The sequence below is a fragment of the Propithecus coquereli genome, unplaced genomic scaffold (genome assembly GCF_000956105.1).
Source record: "Propithecus coquereli isolate 6110/MARCELLA unplaced genomic scaffold, Pcoq_1.0 Scaffold340, whole genome shotgun sequence".
NCBI classification, from domain to species: Eukaryota; Metazoa; Chordata; class Mammalia; order Primates; family Indriidae; genus Propithecus; species Propithecus coquereli.
The window spans coordinates 1,712,920-1,721,484 of record NW_012149064.1 but is presented as its reverse complement, the minus strand read 5'-3'; positions in this window follow the sequence as shown (position 1 = coordinate 1,721,484).

Sequence of the window (8,565 nt, the reverse complement as noted above, 5' to 3'; positions counted from 1 at the left end):
AGCAGCCCTCTCTCTTGGTAAAGTGCTCCATGTACATGTAAGGTACTCCAGGCATATTTTCAGTCCGTGTATATGTTAGTTCTTTTTCGCTCTGCGTATTTGAGTGCTTGTACACGGGCCCATAATTCTGCCCTCTGTGCGGACCATCCTGCTGGCAAAGGTTCGGCTAGGACGACTTTGTCTCTGGTTGTTACAGTGTACCCTGCCTTTCATTGTCCATCCTGGACATAGCTGCTGCCATCTGTGAACAGCTCTAATTCTGGGTTCGGCAGGGTAGTGTCTCTCAGACCAGGTCAGCTAGCATAAACTTCCTCTATTATTTCAAGGCAATCATGGTCTGGGAGTCCAGGGACAATGGGCAAGAGGGTCACAGGATTTAGGGTCCGTACAGCTTCCAGGGTTATTTGTGGGTTGTCACACAGTAACCCATGGTATTGGGCCAGCCAGCTTCTGAAGAGCCAGCGGTGCCCTAGATTTTTGATAAGCTGTATTACAGTGCGTGGGATATGAACTCGGGTGTGCCGTCCCAGGGTAAACTTGTCTGCCTCCTTGACTAAGAGAATAGTGGCAGCTACGGCCCTAAGACAGGAGGGCCATCTGGACGCTACTGTATCTATCTGTTTAGACAGGTAAGCTACTGGCCTCTGCCATGACCCAACAGTTTGAGTCAAAACCCCACAGCCACATGGTCTCTTTCATTGACAAACAGGTTGAAGTCTTTAGTATAATCTGGCAGTCCCAGGGCTGGGGCTCGATGTAGCTGGTCTCCTAAGTCTCAGAAAGCTTTCTCCTGCTCTTCTCCCACTCTAAATCTTGTGCCTCAGGTCCTCACAGAGCCTCATAGAGTGGTTTGGCCATTAGTGCAAACCCTTGTATCCAGATGCGACAGAACCCAATTGCTCCCAGGAATTCTCGCAGTTGTCGCCAAGTGGTGGGCCTCCGGATTGAGCAGATTGCGTGTTTTCTCTCATGTCCAAGTTCCCTACGTCCTTCAGTGATTGTAAATCCTAAATACTTGACAACTTGGCAGCAAATAATCTGTGCTTTCTTCCATGAGACCTTATATCCCCTCTCTGCCAGCAGCTGAAGTAAAGCTCGTGTGGCCTGCAAGCATTCATCCTTTGTCTGGCATGCTAGGAGGAGATCGTCTACGTATTGCAGAAAAGTGCAGTTGAGCTCTTCGCATGGGTACAAGTCCAGATCTGCAGCCAACGCTTCGCCAAAGATCACTGGGGAATTCTTGAAACCTTGGGGTAATCTTGTCCAGGTGAGCTGCCTCCTCCTTCCAGTCCTGGGATCTTCCCACTCGAAGGCGAAAAGAGGCTGACTTGCTGGTGCCACACAGACGCAAAAGAAGGCATCTTTCAGGTCTAAACAAGTGAACCATTTGGCATCTTTGGGGATGAGCCCCAGGAGGGTGTAGGGATTTGGCACTACTGGGTGGAGGGTAATTGCAGCCTCATTTACTATCTGAAGGTCCTGGATGGGTTGGTAGGTCCCGTTGGGCTTTCTCACTGGGGGCAGGGGGATATTCCAGGCTGACTGGCATTCCTTCAGAATGCCTTCCTGAGGGAGTTTGTTTAGGTGAGTTTGAATTCCCTCGCAGGCCTCTCCCAGGAGGGGATATTGCCTCTTCCTTATGGGCTGGACTACTGGTTTTAATTCTACTATTATTGGAGTCCGCTGGTGTGCCAACCCAGGGAGATTGTCTTCTGCCCACATTGTTGGAAATTCTGCCTTAATTTTGGGGGGGAGGGTTCTTTTCTCCCAGTTCCATTATGTAACCAAAATTGCGTGGGTTTCAAGGTCCCAGCAGGCTACCCTTTGTGACCCGACAACATGTCCCATCCATCTGGCCCAGGGGTCGGAATAAATCCACCATTCCATTTCTCTGGGAACTGAGATTGCCATTATCATGGACTTCAGGGCCGACAATGAGAGTTCAGCCATACCCTCGGGGTAGAAAGTGATTTGAGCCCCCAATTTATTAAAGAGATCCCGCCCTATCAGGGGGATTGGACAGTCTGGAAGGTAGAGGAATTCATGTGTCACTTGATGGCCTCCAAGCTGGCAGGAGCGGGACTGGCAGAAAGATCTGACTACGTGTTCTCCGGTGGCCCCGACTATAGTTGCTTGTCGCCCTGAAAGGGGGGCGATTTGGGTGGTCCTCACTGAATGTTCAGCCACGGTGTCCACCATGAAAGTTATAGGTTGGCCCCTCACAGCCATTGTGACCATGGGCTCCCGGGGGCCAAGGTTGAGGGAGCCCAGTCGGTCCTATTCGGAGTTCATGCCTGCAAGGCCAATTAGGTCCTGGGTCTCCGGTTCCATCTGGAACCCCCAAGGAGGGCCTCATCTTGTGTGGGGGCCAGTCTTTCGGTGTGGACACTCATTTTTCCAATGCCCTGTTTCTTTGCAGTATGCGCACTGGTCTGGTCTTAGTGTCTCCTTCCTGCAGGGGCCCCTCTCAGGCTTTGTATCAAGCCCTGGGGTAGACACAGGAGCCCCAAGTGCCGCTGCCAAGAGGGTGGCCTTATGCTTCATCTTCTTCTTATTTACCCTCTGAGCCACACGGTCTTGGTTCTGGAACAACTTTGGGCCACCTCCATCAGCTGAATGATATTCATCCCCACAAAACCTTCCAGCTTTTCCAGCTTTCTCTGTATGTCTGGACTCGCCTGGACCACAAAGGCTGCATTTATCATCCACCGATTTTCTGGGGCCTCAGGGTCAAAGGGGGTGTAGATCCTGTAGGCCTCACAGAGACGTTCGTAGAAGTGGCTGGGGGTTTCGTCGACTTTTTGGGTAACCAGGACCACTTTATTCATGTTGGTGGGTTTCTTTGCCCCTTCTCAGACCCCATGCAGAAGAGCCTCCCGGTATCTGATGCCTCCTGGCATCTCGTCCCTCAGGAGTGTTGAAGTCCTATGTAGGCACAATGTCTGGGACTGCCCACTGCGCCTACGTTTCTGGATCAAGGACACCCGCTGGTGCATTGTCCTGAACCCATTTCCAGGCCCCTGAAGTTATCCAGCACCGCTCCTCGGTGTTGAAAAGGGTTAGGAGAAGCTGCCAGCCGTCCTCCCAAGTGGGTTGATGGGTCTGACAGATAACTCTCCAGGAGGTCTATCATGGCTTGTGGCTTTTCTGAGTAAGGAGGAGTGTGCTGCTTCCAATTCAGGAGATCTGTAGTTGAAAAGGGTTGATAATAGAGTACTGGTGGCCCCCGCTGGACGGTCCCATCATCAGCAACCCGGAGTGGATTTCAGATCTCATGGACCGGCAATTGGAGGGATGGAGTTGGGTTCTGGGAAGAATGGAGACGGTGAGCTATCAGAGTCTCTCTAAGGAAAGGTTTAAAGTTGCTTGGCCAGGTCATCAGGCATCGGGGGCAGGGGGTCAGAGGGTGGCAAAGTGTCCGGTGCTGACAGTGTGAGTCCGGGAGTTGGGTCACCAGGATTGTATGGAGGCAGCATGGGAAGTTCACCTTCCAGTGGCCCTTGGTGGATAGGCTTGGAGTTGGGGTCAAGAGACTTTCTTGGCTTCTGAGCAAAGAGGTCCTTACTCTGACCCTTCTCTACACAGAACCGGACCCAAGGGGGCAAAGTTTGGGCAATTCCTAGCCAGGAATCGATATAGAGGAACTGATCTGGGTGTCCAGGGGTGCCTGTAACTTGTTTCCAGACTGCCTGGATAATAGAAGTGTTGAGGGTGCCTGAATCAGGCCACTCAACTCCAAAGGAAGGCCACTTTTCTTTGCATAGTGTCTGGAGGCAATTCGGTTACATCTTAATTCCATAGTCACCCGAAAAATCCCTTCTTAAAATTTTTGATCATACACCTAAGGACAGTTGGCTTGGATTCTTTCCCTCCCATTGTGTCCTACTGGTCAGTGTCACACAGGGTAGGGTTTACTGTCAGTTGTCCACCTGGCTGCTCCCCTCATGGGGATTTAGGCACATCTAAGCTAAGGTGCACCCGTATAAACCCTGGACCAGGTCACTCTCCTTTCGGAGGAGTGAGTCACCGTTATGCCTTCCGACATTGCCACAGAACCATAGGTATGGACTCAATCAAGCTCCATAGCTTTTGGCAGTGGAGCTGTAGCTCTCACTCTCACACACACAGAGGTTATTACATCCCCCCGCCTTTGGGGAACTTTAAACCTTTCTTTAGGAGGTGATCAAGCTCCTCTTCCATCCTGAGATGGGCCTGGCTACCTTTTGGACTGGGTCCCGGGACCTTACCACTGTTCAGATGGCCGCTCCTGGTTTTCCTGGTTGCCTACACCTCACCGGTGTCCTGGTGGGTCCAGAGAGCATCTGTTGGGGAGCCCTTCCGAACGGAGAAGAAATTGTCCCCAACCGGGGTCTAGGTGCCTGGATCCTCACCGGTCGTCAGGGTCGGTCAGCCGACATCCGTCCCGAGCTGGTGGCCCCAACGGCCAGCACAATCGGGTAGTTTCCCAGTCAGGGAACCAAAATGTTATAGCACAGTTGACCGGGAACAAACCAAGAGGCACATGGAAGTATAGCAACAACAGGTTTTATTTTATGCCGGCCAGCAAGGCTCAGAGGGGATTTTTCTCTCCCAAATTCTGAGCCCTGAACAAAGAACATAGCAGTCTTTTATACACTTTGCTTAGGGAGGAAGTGGGGCATGGTTACAACAGGATTAACTGTAGTGGGGCAGAGTCCTAAGCTACTTCAGTGCTTGGTACGCTAATTTCTACAGGTGATTTATGAGGGCGCAGCTGCCGGGGAAAGGTTGCAGGGGAGGAAGCCCAGTAGTGGAATTTTCCAATTTTCCACTTCAATAGATGTGAGGTGATACCCAGTTTAATAGAGGATACTCACCATTGTCATCCCACTGATTGCTCCATTTCTACCAGGACCTAACACAAAACCGAGATACTTTTCAATTGAAACTATTTGTTACTCCAACCCCAGAGGGTCTGTTCTGGGACTCCTATCTTGGCTTGCAGAGACTCCACATAGTCTGTGTCTGGCGGAGATATGGCCAATACCCTGGGGTTGGCTGGTTCACAAGGATCAGGGTCAAACAATGTGTACAAAAACGTGGGCCTCCAGCACGGTGTCCTGTGCTCACCTCTGCGCGTCATGATGGGTGGATCAAGGAAAACTTGCTTTTCCTCATTTCAGAAGGTATACCTTAAATATTCCCAAACCGCTAGGCCCCAAAAAACTTTTCTCGTGTGACAAAATCATAAACTATTGCAGTGCATCTCTCATCCTCTAGAACATTCATGTCTCCTATTTCTGTGGTACCTGCTTTTTTTCCCTCTCTCTCACCAAGTACAGTTAGCAAAATATAATCACTTAAACTAAGAAAGGGGAGGGAATCGAATGTCATCCGAGTGCCGTGGGGCATGGGGATGGGGACAGGGGCACGGGCTAAACACTGGGGTCCCATCTGCCAGCCAGTCACATCAGGACTACAGCTGCCAATGGCCTCAGCACCTGATTACATTTACAAAAAATATTTTTAAATATACACAATGAAAACACTAAGAATAAGAAAGCTAGTGTGGATATAAAAAAAAATACCAATCCAAATTGAGAGTATATAACAAAAAATATTACCAGAGGTAAAGAGGAGCATCTATAATGACAACAGGTACAATTCATCAGGATGACATAATATAATAATGTTACATATATATTATTTAATATCAAAGGTCCCATAAACATAAAATAAAAAATGACACAACTAAAGGTAAATAAAACACAATTATGGCTGTAAACTTTTGTACCCTTTCTCTATATGTGATTGAACTGTACAAAAATGTAGTTTATAGATTTATGCATTATTGTCAACCAAAATAACTTAATATCAACCAACCAACAAATACAAAGTGACCACAATATACATTCTTCTCATGTGAACAAGGAACAGTCAACAACATAGGCCCTATAATATGCCACAATTCAAGTCTTAATACATTTAAACTTTTGGAAATCATGCAGAATATGTTTGCTGACAATAGCAATATTAAGTCAGAAATCAATATTTGGTGGAAAATCTAAAATAATTCCCAAATGTTTGCAAATTAAACAGTACTGCTATAATAAACATTTTAAAACATTGCTGACATAAATAAAAATGACCTATATAAATGGGAAAATGTGCCATGTTGCTATGTTCATCATTGAAAGGCTCACTCTTGTTAAGATACCAATTCTCCCCAAACTGATCTGTAGCTTCAATGAAATGCTAAGTACAATATCAGAACACTTACTTGGATAAATTGACAAGCTGATTTCAAAAGGTATCTGAAAAATCAAGAGCTCTATAATAGCCAAAATAATCTGGAAAAAGAATAACAAATATGGAGGATATATTCTATCTAATGTCAATGCTTATTATGAGGCTAGAGTTATCTAGTTAGTATGATATAAGCAAAAGGACAGACATAGAGTTCAAAGGGATATGACAGAGTCCAGAAATGGACTCACATACATACCAACAAATGATTTTTGACAAGAGAGCCAAAGAAATTCAACAGGGAAAAGAAATCTATTTAGCAAATGATGTTATGACTGGGTATCCACATTAACAGAAAAGAACTTTGAAACCACACTTGAAATCCAATTATACATGTATAATTATAAATGTATCGTATCCCTAAAAAGGGGTAAGCTACATGTTCCCTATGAGAAAAACATACATAAGTATCTTTGTACCACTGGCATAAGCCAATGCAGACAGAGCAGAGAAAGCATGTAAAAAGGTGATTTGGATTCCATCAAATTAAAATCTCTGTATAGCTGTGCTTATTCACATTACTGGCTTCACTGAGTCCTGGTTTCTATATATGTGGAAGGTTTTTTTCTGTTTTGTTTTGTTTTCTTGGAAGGATGGGGAGCATAACAAGGAACTGAAAAACCACAAAGTATGGTAATGGAATACTATAATGTGTTTCATAAACAAATAACCCCCAAAATTCAGAGGCTTCAGTGGCTTGGCACAACAAACATTAATTCAGATGTGGACCACTGGGGGCTTTCTTCCATCTGGAAACCCTGGGATCTATATTTCCATCATCTTGTAATGTAGCCTAAACATGTGGCCACCAAGATTATTGAAGAAAGGAAAGGATGGAGGACTGCATGGTATATTTTTGTTTACTTTTTATTTTTTCCAGTTTTACTAAGGTATTATGTTTTGTTTGCTTGTTTTTTTAAATAGACTTAGGGGGTACAAGGAGATTTTTGTTACATGGCTGAAATGCATACTGGATAAGTATAGGCTTTTAATATACTCATTACCTGAATAGTGTACATTATATGCGACAGATGATTTTCCATTCTACACTTCCTCCCACCCTCCCCATTCTGAGTATCTAATGTCCATTAAGTCACCCTTTATGACCATGCATACCTATTGCTCAGCTCCCACTTATAAATGAGAACATTTCCTATTTTTTTTTTTTTTGTTCCTGGGTTACTTCACTTAGAATAATGACCACCACGGTGGCTCAGGCCTGTAATTCTAGCACTCTGGGAGGCCAAGGCAGGAGGATCGCTTGAGGTCAGGAGTCCGAGACCAGCCTGAACAAAAGCAAGACCCCGGCTCTACTAAAAATAGAAAGAAAATAGCTGGACAACTAAAAATATATAGAAAAAATTAGCCGGGCATGGTGGCACATGCCTGTAGTCCCAGCTGCTTGGGAGGCTGAGGCAGGAGGATCGCTTGAGCCCAGGAGTTTGAGGTTGCTGTGAGCTAGGCTGATGCCATGGCACTCCAGCCCAGGCAACAGAGCGAGACTCTGTCTCCAAAAAAAACAAACAAAAAAAGAATAATGGCCACCAGTTCCATCCAAGTTGCTGCAAAAGTCATTATTTCATTCTTTCTGATGGCTGAGTAGTATTCTCTGGTGTACACATATACCACATTTTCTTTTTTTTTTTTTTTTTAAATTTGAAAACATTTTTATTATTATTTTATTAATAATACCTTTGTATTTTTTTTTTATTTCAGCAAATTATGGGTGTACATACGTTTAGGTTACGTGTGTTGCCCTTGGTTCCCCCCCCACCGAAGTCCGTGTTTCAAATATGTCCATCCTTCGGGTAGTGCGCATTGCACTCCTTGTGTATACAAATACCCGTCCCATTTTCTTTATTCACTCATCAGTTGGTGGGCACTAAGGTTTGTTACATTTTTGCAGTTGTGAATTGTGCTGCAATAAACTTATGGGTGTAGTGTCTTTTTAATAAAATTACTTCTTTTTCTTTGGGTAGATACTGAGCAGTGGGATTGCTAGATCGAGTGGCTCATCTGCCTTTAGTTCTTTGAGAAATCTCCATACTGTTTTCCACAGAGGTCGCACTAATTTATATTCTCACCAACAGTGTATAAGCATTCCATTTTCACCACATCCATATCAGCATCCATTGTTTTATAATTTCTTAATAATAGCCATTCTGACAAGGGCAAGGTGATGGTGGTTTTAATTTGCATTTCCCTGATGATTAGTGAGGCTGAGCACTTTTTATATGTTTTTTGGCCATTTGTCTATCTTCTTTTGAAAAACTGTTTTTC